Source organism: Malania oleifera, chromosome 2, assembly GCF_029873635.1.
Source record: "Malania oleifera isolate guangnan ecotype guangnan chromosome 2, ASM2987363v1, whole genome shotgun sequence".
Taxonomy (NCBI): Eukaryota; Viridiplantae; Streptophyta; class Magnoliopsida; order Santalales; family Ximeniaceae; genus Malania; species Malania oleifera.
This window is the reverse complement of record NC_080418.1, coordinates 13,973,462-13,981,844: the sequence shown is the minus strand read 5'-3', so window position 1 is coordinate 13,981,844 and position 8,383 is coordinate 13,973,462.

Genomic DNA, 8,383 nt, shown 5'->3' with positions numbered 1-8,383 from the left:
TTAGAATCTGAATCAAGCGACGACGAGGTTGCCAATCTGTGTCTAATGGTATACGATGACCTTGAGGTACAATCATTTTTTTCATCATCTTCATATTATTCTAGTGAAGCTGAAAATGAAAATTGTCACACCCCGAACCCGAAAATGGGACCCGGGGGTGAGAATGTAACCTAACCTATCCCTGTATCCGATCAAACATCCAAAGATACAGAACAATGGATGAGGGTCCGACCTCGTGGGGTTCCCAGGCACCCTAACACATCCAAATACAATCATATACGTAGCAGAAAAAGGTCATTCTATAACAACATATACAGTACCATACCAGAGTCTATACAAGAGCAGAACATGGCTCTATCAAAACGTACAAACAGGTGCCCAAATACATCTCAAAATGGCAACCCACCAAAAATACAGTCCTAGCACTTACCCAAGTGCTAACCGCGGTACACCGGCCACTATGCTTCCTACACCAGAATGCTAGTTTCGGTTACTTGAAGGACTTGTAAAAGTGTACGTACAGCAGGGGTGAGACACCTCTGAGTAAGGAAGAACGCAGGTTATATCGGTGTGTGGCATTTGAGTGTTATCATGATACAACATAGACGCAGTTAAATGCAATCTAGTACTAGTTTCCACAGTGCATACACGCACACATACATATACACATACACATGATCAACAATCTTGGTGTTGTCACACCCTTTGGCCTGAAGCTGGCCCGCGACATACAACGTTGGCCCGTAGCCAACCCACGAACATGGTGCCACCGACACATGGCTAGTCCCCGACTCCCATGGCATCGTACCGACACTAACTGGTGGATCCACACCCTTCGGCCTGATCTACCAGAATAGGCTCACGCCCTCAGATATAGAGTCAGACACTCTTACCTACGAGGCAGGCGATAAACACACGCACTCAGATATAGAGCCGGACACTCTCAGTACTTGGAATAATTTTGGAACCGCGTTCCTACTAGCATTTCAACATATCACACACACATGCATACTCATATAACCAAACAAACCACACCCATTTGATAATCTAAATCATGGTTTTCCAAACAAAAACAATTTAAACAAGTCAAAGCATGGTCATCCCAATAACTCAGTATAAATCAGCATATAGGCTCGATTTTCGACAAAACCAGGGATGCAGCCCGTCGCCCCCTTTTCCCAAAACTGTAATAATGAAAAACCCATAGTTTTCCCTGTTAGATCCCCCCCAAATGAGTAGCCAAAACACACACAGGACCATGAACCATAATTTCACCAGTCTGATTTCAAAAATAACCAATATAAACACAGTTCCCTTTACCATTTCCCCGAATAGCAAATCCCGAACTCCAAGTCCCCTAAACAGCGAATCGAGTTCCAAAACCTGCAATCAACAGTACAGAATATGCTCACAAGATAGTTTCCTACAAAACTACCGGATCAAAATTGAAAACCGAGCCTTACCTCGATTTTACGCCGAAACTTGAAAATCTCCGAAACGGGATTCCGATCCATAGAACTTGTAGAGAATCCTTCCACGATCCTTGTGGTAACTTCAGATTCCTGATTCCAGCAACGATCGGTGAAGAAATCTAGAGAGAGAGAGAGTAGGGAGAGTTCTAGAGAGAGAGAGAGATAGGATTGAAGTTTCTTAGTAAGGAAGTAATGAAAATTCCTATTTATAGCCCTTTAACCCGGCCCAACTCGTCGACGAATCTTCCACTGCCTTCATCGACGAATTGGTGGCCTCGTCAAAAAATCTTGGATCTCCGGTTTTTCCGAAACTCCTCAGCTTCTCCAGAGACTCGTCGACGAGAAGAACAAAGGCTTCGTCGACGAAATATGCCAAATTCCCAATTTGCCCCTCTCTTATTTATTTAAACCCAGTTATCACGATTCGGGTTCTTACAATCTCCCCTCCTTACAAAAATTTCGTCCTCGAAATTTGCCATCTCTCATTCACAAACTTGTACATTGAATACATACACACGAAATACCAACAAGAAACTGGCGACTACTACAGCGTAGCGCCATCATACACATACATACCCTCACTTATGGCGGAGGAATACCGTGGTTACATATACAACTGTCTCAGGAGTTCACAATACACACACTCCTGAAGACTAACCACCTATCCCAACCCACAGTAGGATCATGTACAAGTGCTTAAAATAACTTTGGATACTTCTGGCGTATTTCCGTTTCTAGTTCCCAAGAAGCTTTCTCAACTTCGTGGTTTCGCCACAATACCTTCACTAACGATATCTCTTTGGCATGAAGCTTCTGAACTCTACAGTCCATAACCTGACCAGGTATCTCCTCAAACACTAAAGTATCCCCAAATTCCAACTCATCATAACTAATAACATGTGAAGGATCCAACACGTACCTCCTCAACATGGATAGGTGAAACACATCGTGGACCCTCGAAAGTGCTGGAGGTAGTGCAACTCTATAGGCTATCGAACCCACTCGTTCAAGTACCTCGAATGGTCCAATATACCTCGGGCTCAACTTGCCCTTCCTCCCAAATCTCATTACCCCTTTCATCGGAGTGATACGCAGAAATACGTTACCTCCCACTTCGAACTCTAACTTACGGTGATGAACATCTACATAACTCTTCTGCCAACTCTGAGCTGATCTAATCCTCTCTCGGATCAAACCCACCTTCTCAGAAGCCTGCTGCACAAGTTCAGGTCCGAACACCTGACGTTCACCAACCTTATCCCAACACAAAGGAGATCAACATCTCCGACCATACAAAGCCTCGAATGGTGCCATCCCGATACTAGACTAGAAGTTGTTATTATAAGCGAACTCTACAAGTGACATAAAATGTATCCAGCAACCACCGAGTCTAACACACAAGCTCACAACATATCTTCCAATATCTGTATCATCCTCTCCGATTGTCCATCAGTCTGGGGTTGGAACGCTGTACTGAAAGTAAGCTTAGTCCCCAATGCCTCCTACAAGCTCATCTAGAATCGAGAAGTAAAACTCGAATCCCGATCTAATACTATGGACACCGGTACTCCGTGTATTCTCACAATCTCATGCACATACAATTTCATCGGTATGAAATGAGCAGATTTCGTCAATCTATCCACGATCACCCAAATAGCATTCTGCCCATGAAGTACTGGCGACAATTCAGTCACAAAATCCATGAAAATATGATCTTATTTCCACACCGGAATAGACAAAGGTTGCAACGGCCCTACCAGCCTTTGATGTTCAGCTTTCACCTGCTGACACGTTAGACACTGCTCCACGAACTGAGAAATCTGTCTCTTTATACCAAACCACCAGAAGGTCTTATGCAAGTCGCGATACATCTTCATACTACCAGGATGTACCGTATACATAGAACGATGCGCCTCCTCTAGAATTGTCCTTCTGATCTCAGCATCATTCAGGACACACAGTCTAGTCCCAAACCTCAACACACCTCCTTCATAGATATTAAACTCCGTAGTCAGTCCCTGCTGTGCTTTTTCCCTAACCTCTGCAGACTCTGCATCACTAGCCTGCGCGGCTTTTATACGCTCAAACAAAGTCGGTTGGACCACCAAACCAGCAAGAAAAGTCTGATGATCACCAACCATCCACTCTATACTTGAGCTTTCTAAATCCCGTCTGATGTGACACTAAGTTACAACCGCAGATACAGCCGTAGGCCCTAACTTCCAACTCAACGCATCAGCCACCACATTAGCCTTCCCGGGGTGATAACTGATCATGCAATCGTAGTCCTTAATCAGCTCTAGCCACCGCCTCTGCCTCATGTTCAACTCCTTCTGTGTGAAGAAATACCTAAGGCTCTTATGGTTAGTGAAGATCTCACACTACACCCCGTACAAATAGTGTCGCCAGATCTTCAGTGCATATACAACAGCAGACAATTCCAGATCATGCGTAGGGTAATTCTTCTCATAATCTTTCAATTTTCGAGAGGCATACGCTACTACCTTACCCTACTGCATAAGCACACATCCCAAACCCTTTAGAGACGCGTCGCTATAAATCACAAATCCACCATCCCCCAAAGGAATGGTCAACACTAGAGCAGTAACCAGCCGATGCTTCACCTCCTGAAAGCACTGCTCGCAATCATTGGTCCACTCAAACTGCACTCCTTTCCTGGTCAATCGTGTCGAAGGTCTAGATAGTTTAGAGAAACCCTCTACGAACCGACGATAGTAACCCGCCAGTCCCAGAAAACTCCAAACCTCCTATACATTCTTCGGCCTTACCCAGTCAACCACAGCTTCAATCTTGCTAGGATCAAATGATATACCATCCCCAGTAACCACATGGCCTAAGAATGCAATCTGACTCAACCAGAATTCACACTTCTTCAATTTAGCATACAACTTCTTCTCCCGCAGAATCTATAACACCAACTTCAAATGTTCCATGTGCTCTTCCGTACTCCTTAAGTATACCAGAATGTCATCAATGAATACCACCATGAATCGATCTAGGTACTTATGGAAAACCCTATTCATCAGATCCATTAACACCGCCGGGGCATTCGTCAACCTAAATGGCATGACTAAGAACTCGTAGTGGCCATATCTGGTTTGGAAAGCAATCTTCGCTACATCCTCCGCTCTAACCCTCACCTGATGATATCCTGATCGAAAATCGATCTTCGAAAAGACCCGCGTGCCCTGCAACTGGTTAAAGAGATCATCTATACGTGGTAAAGGATAACTATTTTTCACAGTCACCTTGTTAATCTCATGGTAATCAAAGCACATCCGCATCGACCCGTCTTTCTTCTTCACAAACAAAACTAGAGCTCCCCAGGGCGAAACACTAGGTCGAATGAATCCCCTATCCAATAATTCCTGTAACTGCTCCTTCAACTCCCGAAGTTTTGCTGGGGTCATCTGGTACGGAGCTTTAGAGATCGGTGCCTTGCCAGGCAGTAACTCTATCGCAAACTCCACCTCACGATCTAGAGGTAAACTGGGTAAATCATTTGGAAACACATCCGGGAATTCGCTGACTACCTGAATGTCCTCGGATCTCAACTCATCCCGTGGTGGTTCCTTTATACAAGCTAGGTACCCCTGACATCCATCCATGAGTAATCTCCTCGTCTATAGTGCCAACAGAATCTGTGGCGCTAGACGCACACACGATCCTATGAATTTGTACTCCTGCTCCCCAGGAGGTCTGAAAACTACCACCTTCCTATGACAGTCGATCATGACATAACTGGAGAACAACCAATCCATCCCCAGAATGATATTGAACCCCGACATGTCATATACCACAAGATTCGCCAGTAGCAGCTTTCCCTGAATTTCCATTGGGTAATCTACCAACATCTTCCTACAGAAAGATACACTCCCAGATGGTGTAGTAACAGATAACACCTCATTCATGTCTCGGGTCTCAACCCCTCAACTCCACACCGTCCCACAAAATTCACAGACACAAAGGAATGAGTTGCATCCTAATCAAACAAAACATAAGCTTTATTCAAAAGCAATAATAAGGTACCTGTCACCAGGTTACCTGCATGCTTAGCGTACGCTGGAGTAAGAGAGTATACTCTGGCTGGAGCTGTATTCGTCTGAATGGTTCCTCGAGGTATTTGATTGCTTCCTCGGTTCCCACTGAATACAGGCACATCTCGCTTCGGTGCACGACAATCACGAGATATGTGGCCTAGCTGGCCACAGTTGTAGCAGTTACCCCCAAATGACTGGCACTCACCCTCGTGCCACCTGTGGCATCTGGTAGAATGACCACTAGTTTGGCTCCCCTAAGAATCCTGGCGCTCGTTATTCTGGCGGTAGCCTGAGCCCTTGTTCCTCTTCTTCCACGATCCCTGACGAGATACTGTCTGAGAACCATAAGGAACTGTTCTCTTCCTTAATTCCTAATCCACCTCATCCTCTCGGATACCAGTCTCAATCATCGTGGCTTTATCCACCAACACCAAGAACTCACGGATCTGAAGCATACCCACCAGTCTGCGGATATCCTTCCTCAGGCCCTTCTCGAACCTATGAGTCTTCTCATACTCGCTCGAGATCAAACATGGTGCAAAGCGGGACAGATCTATGTATCGAGCCGCATACCCCGACACCGTCAAACTCCCCTGAGTCATAGTAGAAAACTCATCTGCCTTCGCATCACGTACAGAAGACAGAAAGTATCTGTCAAAGAACACCTCCTTGAAACGGCTCCACGTCATCTCCTTTGAACTGACTCTCTACTTCTCTAGCAGACTCACTGCAGTCCACCATTGACCCGCCTCCCCAGACAACTAGAAAGTAGCATAGAGGACTCACTGTGAAGCGCCTGAACCCTTAAACCCGGGTCCGATGCGTTATACCTGATCATCCATAATTAACATAACAATATATCCTTTACGTTTTATATTCCCCAATAACGCTATAAAAACCTCGAGCTCTCTAAGCTCGATCTCGATGAAATCCTGAAAAAAAAAAATTATATTCGGGTGAGACACATCTCAGTAAGGGAAGAAACCATATATTAAAACAGTGTGTGGCCAACATGAGTTTATATATATCATAATATTTAACATTTGAAAATCCTTAACATAATTTCCGAAATCATTCTCTGATCCTAATCAAACACATGCAAATGTTTAACCCATAAGATTACCCAAGGATATGGGTGATTACCCTCCCATACAAGTAGCACCTCTCTGCTCTGATACATTTAGCAACCCGAAGGTCACAATTTAAGCATACCAGGGCACTCACCTTACTCAGTAAGCCCTCAAGTGTTAGATTGATCTCATACTCACGCATTCAACAATAGTTTACCGGCAAAGGCCCTAAGGATTGGGAATTCTACCCGCCCATATAAGTAGGTTCCCTCTGCCCTAGTGCGTTATGTAGCTACGGCCACATCTGAAGCTACTAGTGCACTCGCCTTACTCAGCAAGCCCTCAGGCGAAAGGTACGCCTCGCCCAATCGTAACATGTTCTACGTACATACATACTTCTATTATCATAATACATCATTCTTTTTTGTCATTATACATTCATGCACATTCATTCATGTTCATAACTTAACTTTGCATTTCATTTCACTTTAAGTGGCTCTTTCCCATTTACATCATTTACATTTGTCATTTCATCGTCATTTCATTGCATAACATTTCATTTCATTACTTCTTACTATAGCTGGTCTTTAGCCATCATCAATTAGTCTACGTAGAAACGTGCTAAATCTGCTAACACATCTCTTTTTAACTGTCATCAGTTAGTCTACACAGAAGTGTACTAGATCTGCTAACATGGCTCTCTTTCAGCTGTCTTACATTTACATGGTTGCATTTAACATACACAGGCAACATTGTCCATATCATATTTTATTCTCATTGTTTTACTTACTTAGCCTGCATCTCATACATTTAACATATAATTTGCACAGATTCTCATGCCACACAATTTAGCAATAAAATTCATGCACTGCCTGTAAAATAAGCCAACCAACATTTAGTGTTTATATACTGAAAATACCTTTCATTTCTTACTTAATTATCCTGAAAATATTTCCCACTTTTATTAATTCATTTTTGTATATACATATCTAATAAACAGCCCTAAACTCGAAAAATATAATTTAAATAGTTGGCATTTTACCCATACTGAAACATATACACGTACATATAACACAATTTATTTTTTCAATAAATTCATAAAAATTCTGATTTAATATATATTTTTCCCCTTACTTGATTTCTTGAATTACGCCAACAGGGACTCCGAAAAATACCTGCGGCGCTCACTCAGACCCTGAAATTAAATTCCTAATTCCAATAAATTATTCCTGAATAAAATATTAATTTAATACTTCCTAGGGCCATAATTCCTAAATAAATAAATAAACCCTTAAATTTAGCCAAATTGCCAAATTTCCCAAATCCCACTCTCGCTTTGGAGTAGGGCTTAAAAAATCCCAATTGATAAATTACCTACGTCAAAATGACGATAACGACGACTAGGACCCCGTGGTGGTGTCCGTTCGTCGATTTAACCACATATTAACGGCAAAATTGAGAAAATAAAAAAAAATTACCTTTTCCCAGGAGCAGTGCCAAAACCGTTCCCATGAAAAATCTGCTCCAGTAGAAATGTCGACAGCGGAACCAGGATTCTAACGACACCTTCCGTTTCCCGATCCGTCGCAAACTCGCCGAGTAATTGAGAGAAGGAGAGAAGCGGAGACAGAGGGCTGGCGCGCGCACAAGAAAATTTCACAGTAGGGGGGTCTGTGCCTGATCTTCTTCTTCCTTCTTTCTTCTTTCTTCTTCTTATCTCATTCTGTCAGTAACTTTATATATATCTATATATATATATATATATATATATATATATATA